At 41.4% G+C, this 18577-nt stretch overlaps 1 pseudogene; it reads right to left on the bottom strand.

Annotated features, from left to right (window-relative positions):
- Nucleotides 1–414: 414 nt before the first annotated feature.
- LOC120287500 lies at nt 415–7468 on the bottom strand (annotated as a pseudogene).
- Nucleotides 7469–18577: the final 11109 nt, after the last annotated feature.

Genomic DNA, 18577 nt, shown 5'->3' with positions numbered 1-18577 from the left:
AATCACAAATCACCCAAAACTTCCACTAATTATTAAGAATAGTGGGATACACAAAGTGATTTTTTCTAGTCACACACCAGAGGCTCAATATAAGCATCGCAATCATATTTTCTCATTACAAAGGTGAATCAATAAATTCGGAGTAAGAAAACTCTAATTGCGATTAGAAAATTTGGAGGAGATTCCCAATGAACGAAATTGATCAACTCGTAGCCTTTAATCTTAGGGGCTGTTCTCACAATTCACGAGTAGGTCATTTTGAGTCAGTACATGTATCTATAGATGGTTGTGACAATCCGCTTGGCTATTATATTCAGATGACTCTTGGTGACATAGTACTTGAAGTTGCATAATCTATTCGTGTGGACTTTGGATATCACTTTGATTCAATTTAATTATTTTTTTTCAAATCTTCTACGACATGCGGAAATACAGTAGCTCTGGCTCGATTTCTACCGGAAGCCTGCGTGGGGAGGGAAATTTGGGGAGGAGACCTGCAAGATGTTTTGCACTCTCCCAATATGACGCATACCTGGCAATGAGGCTCTCATGTTTGGCATCTCCATTGAGATCTTTGCCTTCCCGGATGTCATTTAAGATAGAAATTTTGCCATTTCTTTCTTTCCCTACAATCTCCATGAGTGCCTTCTTTTTGAAGTTCCAGTTTCCATTTTTCAGGTTGAAATGATAGAGCGGCAGGAACCTCTGGCCATAAGAGGCTACAAACTCCAGTGCAGCAATAATGTACTAGAACTCCTCCTCCGAAAGGTAGTAGGGAAAGCTGACTCTGGTCCATCCAGGCCTCACTCCAGCAAATCCCTGTTATAAAGGTAAACTCACAAAAGATCAGTGAAACGCTTGATCTTATATGTCTCTAAGAAATCATCGCATTGGTTGAGGGGTAGGGCCTAATAGACCCTTCCCCTGTATGGCTATTACGGTTTGAAAACCTTGAAGGTTTTACATGTCATTGTCTTACAGGAAAGATAACAAGCATCTTACCTTTTGAATGGCACATCTGAATGCACGAGACTGAGCTTCACTGATGCCAAGTAGGGCATGACCATATGGACTGGCACAAGCGCACCCACCTCTCGCTTGAATGCCAAAGAGGTCATTGAGGAGAGTGGCAACAAAAGGTCCGTGGAGAGGCTTGTCTTTTTCGTTCCCCGTTTCTTCCCACAGGTAAAGCCCTCTCTCTCTTCCCTTCTTATCACGACCTGGTCGTGAATTAGTTGTTGAGTATATCAGGAAAGACAATATAGCCTGTCTCTTAGCTGTTCTGCTCCCGAGAATCTCTATGTTCTGGTTTTTGGAGAGACTTTCGATTGCTTCTTTAATATACTTGTGCTCCAGTTTCTCAATTACTTCATATCCCAAGTAATTTTTCAACCAAAATGCCAATGCTGCTCTTGTGATCTGAATAATCTGCGGAGTCCCAGCATTCTCTCTTTATTCAATGTCTTCCACATGTAACGTATCCTGCTAGGCAAGTAAATTGACAAGTCACCAACTGATGAAAATCAGAATGCTTTGATGGTAATTGCTTTATCTTTTGAATTTGCTCTATCGTTTTCAACCAAAAAAAGAAAAAAAAGAAAAAAAAAGAATTTGCTCTATCGTTTGCAAAAGATCAATGCTTTTACCTTTTCATTGAAACCATTCACATAATCAACAGTTCCCCCTCCACAGGTTGATGGGGGAGATGATCTGAGCTGATAGAGAGCCTTGCTCATGAGCAGGATTCCTGGATGTTGGAAGATCTTAGAGACGATTTTGATTCTAGTAGATCTTTTGATTAAAACAGTAAATAGGAAATTATATTAATGTATATTGCTTTTCCTATTTTTTTTTTCCTATTTTATTCTTCCTTGCTTACATTATAAATGTACATTGTAATGTTATACAGAATACAACACAGTGAAATACTTTCCCAAAGCTTCTTTCTCTTTTTTGTCATGGTATCAGAGCCCTCGCTTCCAGCCCTAGCTTTTGCAATCTTCTGAATTGCCATCGTTTCTTTTATTGATTTATTGTTGTGCATTCCTTCCTGCGAAACAAATTGAAAGAACGATTAGGAAATCATTCTCAATACCATGGCAAAAGACAAGAACGTTATGAATCCCTCAGTAGAAGATTCATCAACCCATGATCAGACAATTTCATCTTCTGATTGAGACGGATCGACTGGAGAAGAGCAGGTGACCAATGTCTCCACCTTTGCCCTTGCTCCAATACAGATTCTGGGGCCGACTTACTGGCCTCCAGCCTCGTGGTACCTCGCATAGTGGGGCCAATATCCATATGGAACCGACCCGATTGGTGAGTCGGGTCAGACGACTGCGGGTCACAGACTCGGATTCATGCTGGGTTACGGAATGGAACCCTACCCGGTTTCACACGGACCACCGTATCTATTTCCATTCAACGGCGGCCGGCCGGAGCTCGGAGGTCCGCTCTACACATCGCTGGCAAACGTGCTGGAGTTACGCCTAATCACCCAACAACTTACCGGACCAGCGAACTACCACTCTTGGGCTCGCGATTTCCGGCGAGCACTCGTTACTAAAACTAAAGAAGAATTCATCGACGGAACCATACCTTACCCGACGGATGAACAACTGCAAAGGCATTGGCGGCGTTGCAATAAGTTGGTGTGCACCTGGATCGGAAACTGCTTGGTGCTGGATGTCGCCACCGGTTTCCTCCGATAGAAGATCCAAAGATATATTGGGATAACATATAGGAGATGTACGGGAAATTAGATAGGGCTAGGCTTTTCTCATTGACACAAGCCTTAATCGAGCTAAAATAGGGGAACCTCTTGGTCACTGCTTGTTTCAACCGGTTGTCGTTTCTATGAAACGAAATTGAAGCAGCCAAAGACAAGTTGGAGGGGTCGGAAGCCACTCTCCGACAATATTATGCGATGGGAGAGAAAGAGAAAGCCACCAGATTTCTTCTTACCTTAAATGACTCGTACACCGCCTTTCGATCGCAGATTCTTGCGATGGATCCTTAATCTCCTCTCGGCCAAATCTTCTAGTTGGCCGTGCAGGAGGAAAACCAGAGAGCTGCCACGACCGAACATGGTTGGATTGCTGAAGGAATGGGCTTTGCGATGTTTCCCTCGGGCTTCGTCTCAACCGAAAACGTCACCGGCACCGGAGGAAACCTAGGAGCCACAGGACAACCGAGAGAAAAGGGGTTTGCAGCTATGGTGGCAAAAAGTGACAAAGATTACCCTAAGTCTTCACGGATGGATGACTGGGATCGTCGAGATCAATTGAACGGTTTGGATAAAATTGCTGGATTTGACAGTCGAGGGAGACGCGCTGGATCGGACAGGTTGGATCAATTTTTCCCAGCGAACAGCTGGGATTGTCACGCTTGATTGGATGGCTACAGATTGATGAATTATCCGGTTAAATTAGACAGTCGATATTTCGCCACGTCAACGCCAGTATACAAAGCATCGTACAACACACGAAATGCCACGTCAGCAGGCAAGGTCAGTGGGCAAAATTCAAAGTTTAAAAATAAATATTGTGAATATTGCAAACGTCCATACCACACTGTCGATACATGTTGGAAATTACATGGGAAACCCAATAATAAAAAGCAAGAGGAGTCTTCAGTCTATCAGGTCTTTATGCAGAGGAGTGGTGGAACATCTCAGCCGACTATCACTCAAGAACAATATGAAAATATCGTGCAAGCTTTGAGTCAGCTCAAGATTGGTGATAATGGTGCAAGATTTTCAGGTACTTTTTCCCATGAAACGAATTCATTATCTATTGATGCATGGATTATCGATTTAGGCACAAGTGACCACATAGTCAGTAATGAGTACCTAATTTCTCATGCCCATCAAAACACACAGTCTCCTATTACGGTGCGTCTTCCAAATGGAAACATTATGAATGTTACCAAAATCAGCACCGTACATCTTGGTCAAAATTTTGTCCCTAAAAATGTCCTATACATTCAAGATTTTGAGTTTAATCTTATTTCTGTCGCAAAAGTATGTATGGACAATTCCTGCAAAGCCATATTCAATTCCAAAAATTGTGTCTTTAACGACCTTTCGACTAGCAGAGTGATGGGCTTGAGTAAAGAGTCACAAGGGCTTTATTTTTGGGTCAATTCTCCGGGAGATTTAGAATTATTGAATAAGGGCATTTATTGTAATGCAATTAGTTATAGTCACAGTTGCCTATCTGATTAATCGCATGCTAAGTCGAATTCTTCATGGTAAAACTCCTTTTGAGATGCTTTACAAGAGATAGCCAGATAATAGCCATCTTAGAGTATTTGGTTATGCAACGACTGTGGTCCTCGCGATAAAATGAGCCCCGTGCAACATGATGTGTTCTTATGGGATACCCTTCTCTTCAGAAGGGTTATCGTGTCATGGAATTTTCTACAGGGAATTTCTTTACCAGTAGAGATGTTATTTTTCATGAAGACACATTCCCTTTCAAAGAGAAGCACCCTTCATCACAAGACAATCATCAGACAACAATCGATTTCTTTTGACTGATGAAGATTTATCATTAGCACCTGGGTTTCTTATTATATCTCCACCTCTATGGCACCGGCACCATCTGAATTCTCAAATCAGGAGATGGAATTACTAGCTTCATTAGAGGAAGTCTTTTCATCTACTTTAGCAGAAGACACAATAGCAATGGCTGCTGAATCATCCATGACCTTTGAGAATATGGTTGATCTACCTCGTTGTTCTGGAAGACAGACTTGCCCATTTACGTGGACTAAAGACTATCTCTATTTTGCTGCAAACTCTTTAGGTACATAGTATCCTATTTCATCCTATGTTTCCTTCAATCGGTTATCAGGAGAACATATGATTTGTATCAGTTGAATCTCCGAAGAACATGAGCCATCTTGATTCACCAAGGCAGCAAAAGATCCTAAGTGGTAGTGTGCAATGGAGTCAGAACTTACTGCACTCATGGAGAATCATACCTGGGATGTTGTTCCTTTACCACCGCATCGAAAACCGATCGGATGTAAATGGGTTTACAAGATCAAGTTCAAATATGATGGTTCCATAGAATGCTACAAGGCTAGGTTGGTGGCCAAAGGCTTCACTTAAAGAGCTAGGTTGGTGGCCAAAGGCTTCACTTAAAGAGAAGGTTTCGATTATCATGAAACATTCTCTCCAGTTGCGAAGGAAGTTACCGTTTGGTCTTTTTTATCTGTTTCAGCAATACGCAATTGGTCCTTGCATCAAATGGACATCCACAATGCATTCCTTCATGGTGATTTAGATGAAGAGATCTACATGGATCTTTCTCAAGGATTACGTAGACAGGGGGAGTATCGAGTATGTCGTGTTCGCAGATCCTTATATGGATTAAAATAGGCATCTAGACAGTGGTATGCCAAGTTTACTGCTGTTTTAACCAATGCAGGTTTCCAACATTCCAAGCATGATTATGCTTTATTCATACGAAATGTGGGAAAATCATTGATTTATTTGCTGATATATGTTGATGACATATTGGTCATGGGAAACGATGATTCCCATGTTGCAAGATTTAAGGAGTATCTGCACTCCACTTTTCATATCAAGGATTTGGGATCTCCCAAATACTTTTTTGGCATTGAAATTGCCAGGACTGATAAAGGAATTTCTCTCAGTCAAAGGAAAATTGTCTTGGAAATCATTTCTAAGGCTAGATTATCAGGGTGCAGGCCAGCAGTAATTCCCATTAAACAGAATATCAAGTTGACGACACATGAGTATGATCTTCATTCTTCTACATCAAACAAAGATCCATTACTCAGGGATCTGTTAGGGTATTAGTGACTTGTTGGAAAGTTGATATATCTTACCATGACAAGACCTGACATATGTTATACGGTACAGATACTCAGCTAATTCATGCATATGCCAAAAGAGTCACATATGAATGCAGCCTTAAAAGTAGTAAGATATTTGAAGGGATGTCCAGGGCTCGGTATATTTTTATCTTGTGAATGTGATATGGGGATGAAAGCTTTTTGTGACACTGATTATGCTACTTGCCCGGTGACTAGGAGATCTATCATCGGTTTTTGTGTTAAATTGGGAAAGTTGTTGATCTCGTGGAAGACAAAGAAGTAGTCTACTGTATCATTGTTACAGCTGAATCAGAATATTGAGCCATGGCAAAAACTACCTATGAAATAGTTTGGATACGAGGACTTCTTTCAGACTTGGGAATATAGGTCAGTGGACCAAGTGAATTGTTCTGTGATAATGATGCTGCACTTAAGTTAGCAGCAAATCTAGTTTTTCATGAGAGAACAAAACACATAGAAGTTGATTGTCACTTTACTCGTGACAAGATCAAAGAGGGAGTTCTCGTAACAAAGGGCATCGGAACAGTGAATCAACCTGCATATATTTTCGCTAAGCCGTTATGCCAAAGACAACACAAGTTTTTGTTGAGCAAGCTAGGTGTCCTTGACTATTATAGGCCACCGGCTTGAGGAGGAGTGTTGGAAGATCTTAGAGACGATTCTGATTCTAGTAGATCTTTTGATTAAAACAGTAAATAGGAAATTATATTCATGTATATTGCTTTTCCTATTTTATTCTTCCTTTCTTACATTATAAATGTACATTGTATTGTTATACATAATACAATACAGTGAAACACTTTCCCAAAGCTTCTTTCTCTTTTCTGTCATCGGAGACCTTGGTCCACTAAGGAACTTGTGCACACTCAAGAAGATAGCATCATAGCTGTCAACTTTCCCCGACCTCATGTTGATTTCCATATAAGGTGCACTATTCAAAATTAAGCAATTCAAGGCCAATCAGATTAGTCGCCTCATTATGTTACCCTAGAATTATATAGTCTTGAACCATATTCTCAGTAAATGCAAATGAAGAGTTCTCTAATTGAGTTAGAGAATGCAGGAAAATGAAGGCTCACCTAGCTGCAAAATCAAAGCAAGCAAAGGTACAAAATTGGTGAAGCAGCTTCGTGATAGCTCTTGTGTTGGTACAAATCCCGGTGACAATACTGCAAGCAGAGAAAGAACCCAGAATTGGCCTGTCTGCATCTCGATAAGACTTGAGCTTTTGCCTTAAATCTTCCATGTCTATCGACCCATCTTTATCTAGTCTGATCTCTATGACCTCCGCTAGACTTTGCCTCCATGAGAGAAGGTTTGAGAGGTGCTCATAAGGCCCGACTAGGACCACCCATCTCTCTTCACTTGGCATGCACTTAATAATCCTGTCTCTTAGGATCGATGGCATTGCAATGCCCATGACTTCTTGGAGTTGCTTGATTGACGCGGTGGATCCTGATCCACAGAACAAGATCGCATCCTTGGGTCCACCTCCTAAGCACCGTTTGATGTAGCTCGAGGCCTTGTGCACCGTTTTGGTGGTCCGGTGACCCACGTGGCTATCAGACGTGTGCGAGTTACCTATATGCACATCCATAAAAGTGCCATTCAATTTAGTGGTTTTATCTAATATACAATAGAAGCCAAAGATGGTCAGCATAAAATTAATCTTGTAATAACGTGTACCATGGGATTTAGAATATTATAGGATTAAAAGGTTAGAGATAAGAGTCAAACATGAATAAACCGGAGTCGTACACGAACTTGTACACACCATGGACAGTGATGAGGCCTATATTAAAATTAACCTTTGAAAGTGCTAGTATGAACACCTAGAGGGGGGTGAATAGGTGTAAAAACAGATTATGCAAAATACAATGAAAATCTTTACTTTTAACCTGAGTCTGAATAACAACAGACTTTTGAAATTGAGTTTGAAGAGCAATAGATTTTGAGCAAGATTAGACTTTAGCAGTTAAATAGAACTACGAATAAAATAAAGAGATTCAGGGAAGAGAATAAGAATACAAGGTTTATAGTGGTTCGGCTTAATCCAAGCCTACATCCACTCTCCCATGATAACAGTCTTCTTGGCTGGATTCCACTATGCAATTAACAAGAGATTACAACTTTGAGTGCAAACACTTAGTAGTAGATCACATTATCTCACTAAGTCACTCTTTTGATATTTCTCTAACAATCACAAACGTTTAAGCTCACAAGAGACAATTGTATGATCGAAGTTCGCTTAGACTTTGAAATTATAAATTTTACGCTCCGTCTCTTACTTGCTCATTGGTCCTTCATCTCCTTAAATACTCCTCCACTTCCAAACTAGCCGTTGGACAATATCTTGAGGATCGTTTTCCAATCTACCCATTGGACATATCTGTATCTAGAAGATTTGGTAGCTATTGAGTGACAAAAGTAGAATCCCAAAATGATTCTGATCGCCCATACAAACAGAATCTTGGTTTCCATAAGTAGAGCTTCTTCGTATAGAAAGTTCTTGTCTTCAAGATTCAATTGTCAATCAATTAAATTGAGTCAATCAAATCAATATTGATGTAGAATCCAAATCAAATCACTAGCCATCATATGATTGGGGCTTGTGTTATGTTCTGTCGAATCTTGATGTAAAGTTTGAGTGCAATAGACTTTACAATCTGAGTCTGAGTGCAATAGACTTTACAATCTGGGTCTGAACATATTCTGCTTCTGAATAGATTTAGCTTTAAGGTATGAACACAGTTTGAATAAGTTCAGCTTCAACATAAAGTATGTCTTCTAGTTCAGCTTCAGCATAGAGTCTGTCTTCTGATTCTTCATTCACATTCAGTCTGGAATTTGTCAGAGTGAGCAGACTTCTGATGTAGAACATACTTTGACACTGAAGTCTGGCAATCTTCAAACTTTGACACAGAAGTCTGGAAATCTTCAGAATATACTTTGGACATGTGTTACGTTCAGTCTTTTGGCCGTCTTCAGACGTTAACAATATCCTTTACATGTTCTATCATCTGCATGGTCTATTAACTATTAAACACGTTAGTAGCCTTTGATTTATTGTCATATTCAAAACATCATAAGGAATTTCCCTAACAACCTTCTTAGCATGAGTCATTCAATACTAAATGAAACTCAAACGTTTGATTTTAAAAATTTGAAAGTGAAAAAATAGAAGTCACCGACTTATATCTTTGGATAATATACCATGACATATGATCTTGTCCATATATATTTCTTATCATGTCCGTAGTACGACTTTGAGTATGTAAGTGATTGAATCATAGCTGTTAAGGACATAATAATGATTTCGAAAGTGTGAAGCGCTAAAAATAATAAACCATCACAACCGCAAAGAATTAAAATTATTATAATTGCGTACTCCAAAAATGTGCACTCCCACAATGATACTTGCAACCCTTCAATGATTCGTGCACCCACCAACAATGCATTTGACTTGTAAAGAAAAATTAATACTATAATATAGTTCAATTATCGGCATAGGAAACATGGACCAGAAGCGTGAAAAGCTACGTGCGTTCATGCTGAGCCCCACAGATAAGTTTGGACTTATCATTTATGCCAAAGATGAAGAATTGGTGAGCAACTCTTGCCAGATTGGGTTACACCTGGAGATGTTGGATCCTTTACATTTCTTGCACCTTGTCTAATGGAGGTGTGGAGGTATGCCTAGATGTGGTTTAGCTAGTTTTTTACTTCTACTATTTCTTCCCATTGCCAGATAATGCCTGCAATTTTGTGGGGAGAATTATCAAAAAAGTCTTAAACCTATTGGAATTGTGCTAATTCAGTTCTAAACTTTTTCTTTTTTTGGCCAATTTATTCATAAACCTTTTATAATTGTGTTAATTCAGTCAATCAGACCAAAATTGGTTGGCCGGCGCTAATGTGGATGCCGGTCGGGGACAGTTGGTCGGCGAACACTAATGTGACAATTTTTAATATTTATATATTTTATTTTTTTTTCGAATTTTTTTTTTTTTATTGTTTTATTTAAATTTTTTTCCCAACCTTCTCCTTCCTCTGGTTGGCGAAGCTGTCGTCGCTAGGCGAGGCTCGCCTTCGCTAGTGGCCGACGGGGGCAAGCCTCGCCGGTGGTTGACGAGGTTGACCTCACCAACCCTTGCCTTTGGTTGGCGTTGGCCGACCAAAGGAAAGAGAAGGTTGGGGAAAAAAAGAAAATAAAAGAAAATAAATAAAATAAAAAATTCGAAAAAATAAAATAAAATTGCCATGTCTGTAGTGATTGTCGCGACCTATCATCGAGGGGAGGGAACATGTTTAGGGGTATTGCCTAAAGGACGGGCCTAAGGCCCATGATTAGGCACGATCTCTCTCAAGCTCATACCCCGCCTGACATTGGGATATTCTTTAGAATTTTGCACAAAAGGAGTCGCCACTAGCCTATTGAGATTAGTTAGAAACCAAGTGAGGTATGGGAGTGTACCTCACTTCCTACGCAACTAGAGAAACTAGGGTCGGGGACTTAATTACACTAATCGATTAATTAGTGCCATTTCGGTACCCAATCTTGTTCATTTTATCAAAATAATTTTTTGGCAAGCAGTTTGGATTGATTTTATACTTATCCACTAACACGTGAGGTGATAATGCAGGCGCACAACCATTAAAGTAACAACCATAGCTACCAAGACCCTAATTACAGTAAAATTAAACACGTACAATTAAACATAATCAAATATGCAAATTAAACATACGATATAGTCAAAATGCGAGCAAATAAAGGTCTAATTACATTAAAAAAAGTAATACATAGCAATTCCTAATCAAACCCCATTATTTTTGAATTTTTGAAAATTTTAATTTTGAAATTTTTTTCTATATTTAATATTTTTTTTGGATTTTTCGAATTTTTTTAAATATTTTAATTTTTAAATATTTTTAAATATTGAATTTTTTTGGATTTTTCAAAATTGTTTTTTAATATTTTAATTTTTTTAAATAATAAAATAAACTAAAATAAAATTCGGGGCCGGGCAGAGTGTTGGGTTCGGTCGACCGGACACAGGTTCGATTCGGCTAGGCTAAGCCCAGGATCACCTTTGCTCAAGCCTTCGCTCAGCCTGACTTGGGCCCAAACGACGGGCCCAAGTCAGGGACAAGGGCCAAGTGGGCCAAACCATAGATCTGGCCTAAGTCAGCCTGCAATCCTTGGTTGCGACTGCTCAGTCGCAACAAGGATGTCGGAACAGCAAACGCCTGTGGCGGTGATGTCTCGGGCTGACGGGGGGCATGGCTCGAGCTCTGCGGTCGCGGCGGCATCCCGCCGGCCACCAGCAGTCCTGTGGGGCCTTATGCGGAGGAATTGGGGGGCGGAGTTCGCTCGGACAATTCCACAAACAGGTTGTGTACACTAAAAAAACTAACAGACTTTGTCTTGGCCGTAGCCCAAGCACCTATCCAAACTTTGAAGGCGACATGGTAGAACAGCAAGTGGGCTAACAGGGACAGGAAGGTGGCTGGAGCTCACCCAAAATAGTCGGGAGGAGCTCCGACCGACTCATTTCCAGAAAAGCACACCAGAAGTTCGACGAAAGGACTACCTAGTTTCAGCGGGGATGACGGCGGTTGGCGATGAATGGACGGCTCTCCGGTGGTGGCGAGGGGTCCTGGGGGGTCCCTACTCCTTGGCTAATCTCCATGGCTGTCCCACCTTTTTGTTTCCCCAAATCTCCAGTTCTTCCTGCATTTTCTCTCCCCTTTGCTCTCTGTTCTACCTCTTGGACTTTGGCAGAGTTGTAGACGGTCGGCAACTTCGGCGGTGGTCGACGGTAGCGATCGATGGCTCCGGATTGCTCTTACTCCTCTCCTCCTCTCGCTTTCGCTCTCCCTCCCACTCTGTTTTCTCCCTTTTATTTTTCGTCCCCCGTTTTCTTCCTCATCCCGGTTCCCTCTGTCCCCTTCCGCTCTCTATTTCTTTTCTTTTCTTTGCTTGGCTCGTGTGCATGACTTCGTTTGACCAGCCCTGGCCTCTGTCAACTTGCTCGCCTGTGGATTGTGCTGCCCCCTACGCGATCCTGCCCTTGTAGCCGCCTTGGTGACCTTGCTTTTGGCTTCACAGGTTCCCTATGTAGACAATGGTTGAGAGAGATGACAGAGACACGGGCTGGGCCGCGCAAGGGAAAAAGAGAAAGAAAAGAGAAGGGTCGGGCCGAAGGCCCACACGGGGGAAAAGAAAAGGAAGAGGGGCGGGTCGGGCCAAGGCCGGATCTGGCTCGACCCGACCCACGCGGCCTCTTTTTATTTTTTATTTTTATAAATCGATTTTTTTATGTGCTTGAAAATAAAAATTAGGTGTCGACAGTTGCTTCTCTTTGAATATAGCCTCAAAGAGGTTGCAATCAAAGACAAAAGACACCTAAATTATTCCAACGGTAAAGAGACCCTAGGTGTATAAGCATCCATCAAGTCAATGAAGGAAACTCAAAACTATGGAAGCACGTCTTGTCAATAAGAGAAAGAAAGACTTCGGGCTATAAAGCACTCTGGGCTACTAAAGCTCTTTGGGCTACAAAGCTCTACATGTCATAGGGAAAAGGACTCTAGGCACTAGGCAAAAGCACTTTGTGTTGTAGGCTAAGGACAAAAAGCTCTCCGGGCTGCTTGTAGGAAGAAGGACTCCGGGCTACAAAGCTCTTCGTGTCATAGGAAGAAGGACTCCAGGCTACAAAGCACTCCGGGCTACAAAAGCACTCTGGGCTACAAAGCTCTCCATGTCATAAGAAGAAGAATGACTCTAGGCTACAAAGCACTCCGGGCTACAAAGCTTTAAGAGTTACAAGAACAAGGACTCCGGGTTACAAAGCACTCCAGGCTACAAAAGCACTCCGGGCTACAAAGCTTTCCATGTCATAAGAAGAAGAATGACTCCGGGCTACAAAGCACTCCGGGCTACAAAAGCACTCTAGGCTACAAAGCTCTCCGTGTTATAAGAAGAAGGAAAGATGAGGTCTCACTGTATAATAACGGGTTTCGACCAGGTTGCAAATACATGATTTAAGGAAAACCAATGAGCCTTTGTAGATTACATGGTTTAAGGTTGACCATGAATCTTTTGAAAATTGCAGTTTAAAGATAGACTCATGAACATTTTAAAAGCATGGTTTAAGGATTGACCCACGAACTGTGTGGTTTAAGGATTGGCCCACAAACCTTGTGTGGTTTAAGGATTGACCCACGAATCGTGTGGTTTAAGGATTTACCCATTAACCTTGTGGTTTAAGGATTAACCCACGAACCATGTGGTTTAAGGATTGACTCACAAACCATGCGAAATGGCATGGTTTAAGGCTGACCATGAACCTCTGGTTTTTAGGGAAGTACTTGTTAATCCTTTGAAAACTGCATGGCTTCACTGAGGAATCTTGTCAAACTCAACTTGAGCAAATGTCATTAAAGATGTCATCAAGAGACGCATTGGCAATATTACAGCATTAATTGAATAAGCTAATCAAGTTAAGTCCGACTACTTAAAAAAAAAAACATTCAATGTTAATTAGCATCATATGGCGCAAAACTGTCATCTTGCTCGTGGATATATCATTAATCATCAAATTCTCTAGGAGTCAAGTTCTTATCAAAATGGCTACCACTCGTGAAAAATACTCATTAAGCATGCCAAACTAGAGCTTCTTAGTCAGAAAGGGCTTCTCACACACTCCCGATAAAATGGCTGCTTGATCCCATCCATTCATGTGAGAGATAATTGGTTGCTGAGGGTATCTCACATAACCTATGCCAAAGGCTTCAAGAAACATTCGCAATGAGCACAGTCTGATCAATCACAAAGGTCTTTTGAAAGGACCGCAATAAGAGTTTGGTCATGGGCTTACATAAAGGGATTATTACTTTGAGGCCAATAAATGAACATTTGTTTCTATCTTCATCGGGTTTACAAGTCAAGAACTTGGAAGATAAGACAAGATAGAATTACTTCCACTCCTTTAGCAGTAGCTTCTTTGTGGCATTCTCATTTTCACTCAAACCATCCCAATCAGAAAAAACTTCAGAAGAGGGTTGTAATGTTGGCTTGGGAGAGGCTCGAAAGGCTTAAAATTTTCAATAGGGTCTTTAAGAGTCGATGATCATCATGACATTGTGACCAGGTCACTCAATCTTTCCAAATCATTTGGCTTTTGAAATACAACGCATCTCGAAAGTCCCTTGACTAATCATCTTTGCATGAGAGCTTTGCCCCTTTTTTCTAATTTTCTTTGCACTTGCAATATTTTTTTTTCTCAGGCATTTAGATTGTGATAATTTTTCACATAAGATGCAGCTTTTTGGCTTTTTTTCTTGACGGACATTGGCCTTGCTTTTACCAGGCACATTGCTTTTTTATGCCTTTTAATTTGTCGAACTTTTTGCTTTTTGAACTTTTGGAGCTCTTATGACTTTCGATATGCTTTTCACATTTTCTCGTGACTGTCAATTATATTTGGTCAATTCTTATGCCTTGCCCCAGTGAAAGGAGATGATCACCACTCGGGTTTCAGAAATGAATAATCAGGCCCAAGTTGGTTAAAGCAATGGATTTCGGTGTTTGGGTAGAAAATGAAATGCTCTTCTTCACATTGGGATGAGTCAAGATCTAATGAGAATTCCTTTAAAACTATCACCAGAAGATTGATGCAAGTGAAAATAATAGAATCTTTCTTAACCTTTTGCTCTACAACACGACCGTAACCTCATATGCTGCTCTAATGTAGGTTCATTCTCAATAGGGGTACTTTGAAGGATCATCTTCATTTAGCCCTAAAGGTTAGCAAGATATCAGTGCAATGAATGGATTGATGAAGGAAGCGCCTTTACATTTTGATCTTTGCACTCAATGCGAATGAATCCTTTGTCCTAAGAGAAGGTCGCTTTTCACTCCTCTCAAAAGTTTATGAAGGACGTGTTTGGAAATGACCTGCCTTTCTTCATCCTAAGCACCTCTTGTTTGGCATGGTTAACGTTTCACCTTTTTGCCCAAATAAAAACAATTTTGCGAACCACTTTTCTCGAGGGTCATCAACATGAAGCACGCATATTGATGTAGGAAACAAGTCATGCGAATGATGCCATGCGATTTATGAATTTTTGTTTGAAGTATTTTTGTAAAAAGTTTCAAGAACTCATCCTCATATCCTCGGATCTCCTTGTTCTTGCAAAATAGTTAAACTTTGGAGCATGTGGAGGCCCAGGCCTCAACGACCATCATAGGACTAGTTTGATGTGCTTCCACATGTCCTTAAATAAAACATGTGTCTATTTTATTGAATGAGGAAATATAAGACCGTATTTTAACACACACCACCCCCGACCAACGGCTCAAGATCGGGGCTGACCATCATTCATGCTACAAATGACATAGACAAAAAAGAAATAACAAGAAGATCCCACGCAGAGGATTGGACATAAGACAAAAGATTAAGTTGAATGAGAATCGCTCTACTCTAGAGGGACAGCTATGACTTCGGAGGACTTAACTTCCTTGCACGTTAGGATGGTGCATATGACGTCCTCTTCAAAAATTGAGTTCACTCCCTCCGCATGGTTTGGTAAGGGGTTCTGTTGCACATTAGGCTGAGCCTCCTTGAAAGTCAAAATATTCTTGTCTAGCAATTGCTGGACTCTGTATCTTAGCACGTGGCGATTATCTACATCATGCTCCCTTTCTCCCATGTGGTACTCGCAGGTTTTTTTGGTCACATCGAACTCGGCAAACCTCGCGGGATTATCTCTAGGTACCTCTTTTGCGACCATCCTCTTTTCGAGAAGCATAGGCAATAGTTTGGACAGTGGGCGTGGTAGTGGGGCAAAATCCTTTCGAATGGGCCTCTTGCCCTTGTCATATGCTCGTGATGAGCTCCCTCGAACCACTGTAGGCCTGTGCGCGGGTTCTGCGGGCGGTTGAGGGAAAAGCGGCTCTTGCACAAGTGCTACCTCAACTGCGATTTCTTTATCTTCTCACTAGGAATTTCTTTGTGCCTCCGGTAGATATCTTCCCCTCGATAATTGCCCATTTGACTCCTTCACCTACCTCTACCAGCTGTGCAAACGTCTGGCAACCCAAGAACACTAATCCTTGGAAGTATTCAGAGGGCAATGTCTTGAGGAATAGTTACTTCATCTCCCTTCCATTCAAGGCCGGCTTAACTTGTGAGGCTATGGTCCTCCACCTTTGCGCGAATGCCTTAAATGAATCATTCATCTTCTTCTCGATACGGGTCAACTCTTCCCTTGTGGGGCCAAGCTCGGTGTTAAATTGATATTGCTGTATGAACTCATTTGTTAAATCGTCCCAACTAGTGAATTCTTCAATGTCTAGTGCAATGAACCACGTCATGGCAATGCCTTCCATGCTATCTTGAAATGTGTGTATGAGAAATGGTATGTTGTCAGCATAGCGAGCCATTTTCCTCATGTAATACCTAAGGTGAGTCCTTGGGCATCCTATTCCGTCATACTTTCTTGTGAGCTCGGGCTCTTGGAAATTCTCAAGAAAGCTCATCTTGGTGTACGGAGATAGCCTATCAGCTCATTTCAGCTTGTAACCTTGCAAGACACATCGTCACTCCTCCTTCTTTGCCAAACATTTTTCACTCTTTTCACTTAGGCGGGGTGTTTGGTTTTCCTTCGGAGGAGGATCCAAATTGACAATGATTGGCGTGACAGAAGGAGCTTCTCCGACAATTTCTTTCAAGGGAGATCAGCAACGTGCGTGCCTCCCGTCGACGGGGAAGCATCTCGTGATAACGTAGGAGTAGATGTTCCAGTGACAGCTACAGCGGGGGGCTCCTTAAACTTCTGGCTTATTACAAGCATCATTACGGTGAGTTGGGCCAGCTGGTCCTCCATCTTGGCCATGCGCACGTTGGTGTCATCGTTCTCCATTTTGACTTTTGCGCGCATGTGAATCGGGGATCTCTGCTTGGCCATGTCGACGATCGGCATAGTACAATCGATTGGCTGATACCTGATGCAAAGGTAGATAACCATACATAAGTATAAGTAATAATCAGATGATTGGCCCATGACAACGATCTAATCACCCCAATTTGTTCATTTCATTGAAAGGCAAGTTGCCACATAATACAAGAAAAAAAAACGCAAGAGAAAACCTCTAAACAATGAAACAATTTCAAAGACGAAAAGACACTCTCTTAACTCCTAACATTGAGACTCGAGACAAATTCTTTAACATTATAACGTAAGTGAGTATGGTCCCGCTTCAAATCGCACTTGATTTAATCTAACTGAGGAGGACGGCTTTCGCTCGTGGCAGCTCCACTAATTCAGGTTAACTTCAAAGCTCGCTCCTTGACCTCTTCGAGCTCCATTTTGAGGCACTTGATCTCGGCTTAGTGGGTGATCTTCAATGGCACTTCAAGAATCTTTAGGCGTAGGCTCTCTAGGATCTTGTGCTTAAGGATGTATTCCTTCAAGACATAATAGGTCTTTTCTTGCCCCTCCAACTCTTCTTTAGGCCATATCAGCTTCCGGGGGTGGCACATATCCCATATCTACTTGACCAACGCGACGGAGTCTTCGTGGTCTTGGCATCCGTCGGGGAAGTCTATCCTGAGCGGGTCCTCTTGGATCACCGGCAAAAGTTGTTGAATCTTTTGAAATTGACGGGTGACTTGAGTCGGGTAATATTCAGAGACTCCAGTGAATCCCAACAAAGGAATAGGTCCAGTAAGCCCACACACGAACCGCGCTTCTTGAACTCGAAGCCATTTGGCATGCCATTAGAAATCCTCAGGTCCGGGGTTGGTCATGAAAACTAGCCATTGAGAATAATGATAATCAGGGGCAAACCTTTTGCTATCTCTAAACTTTAGGATAGGATGGCTAGAGTCAGAAATGTCGCTCACAGTCATCAAGCTACCGAACCCCTTAATGTGAGAGAAAACCAAATTTGCAAGAGTGCAGGAGGAGCATGGAAAACTTTGTCTTTATATTCTTTAAAACAAGTAAGGGAAAGAAAAGTTTCAGTCAAGATAGTATTAACAAAACCCTTTCCCATACATACTTCACAAACTACCCACGCTACGGAAGGGTTAATAGCATTTCTATAATATGGGAATATCACAAACTCGAAGAAAACTAGCAGGAATATCTTATTCTTTTGGAAAGATGGGGCATTTTGAAAAAGCTCATTTAGAAATGAAAATGGGTAGGTTTTGCGATTGGCTTTCAAAACTTTTCTCACATCATCTTCCTTAACTTTAAGGAACTCAGATAAGGTCGATGCATGCTTAGTTCCTATAGGTGGGCTAACCAACTCTGACGCTAAGGGCTTTCTAATGGCAATACTATATTCCTCCAAGGTTGGAGTGAGCTCGTGATCACCAAATATGAACGTGCAAGTTGCGGGGCACCAAACATGTGCTAACGCTTGCACGACACCATAATGAGTCTCTATCTCCAATAGGGGGAGTAATCGTTTGACATAAGATCGCACCTAGTCACGGTTAGTCAGATCCAGTCCATCCCACCACGTGCGGAGCTCGGCTTTCGGGGTGGAAAAGATGTGAAGCTCGGGTACCCCCATCGTATGCCAACCAAAGTTACGACAAACCTAATTTGTCATGGACCGACCAAAAAGAAAGCGGAGAAATAAATTGCGCAGAAAATAATTTTGAAAAACTTACCCTATTCATTGAGTAGC

The sequence above is a fragment of the Eucalyptus grandis genome, chromosome 8 (assembly GCF_016545825.1).
Source record: "Eucalyptus grandis isolate ANBG69807.140 chromosome 8, ASM1654582v1, whole genome shotgun sequence".
NCBI classification, from domain to species: Eukaryota; Viridiplantae; Streptophyta; class Magnoliopsida; order Myrtales; family Myrtaceae; genus Eucalyptus; species Eucalyptus grandis.
The sequence above is the reverse complement of the archived record's forward strand: the minus strand, read 5'-3'. Positions and strand labels throughout refer to the sequence as shown.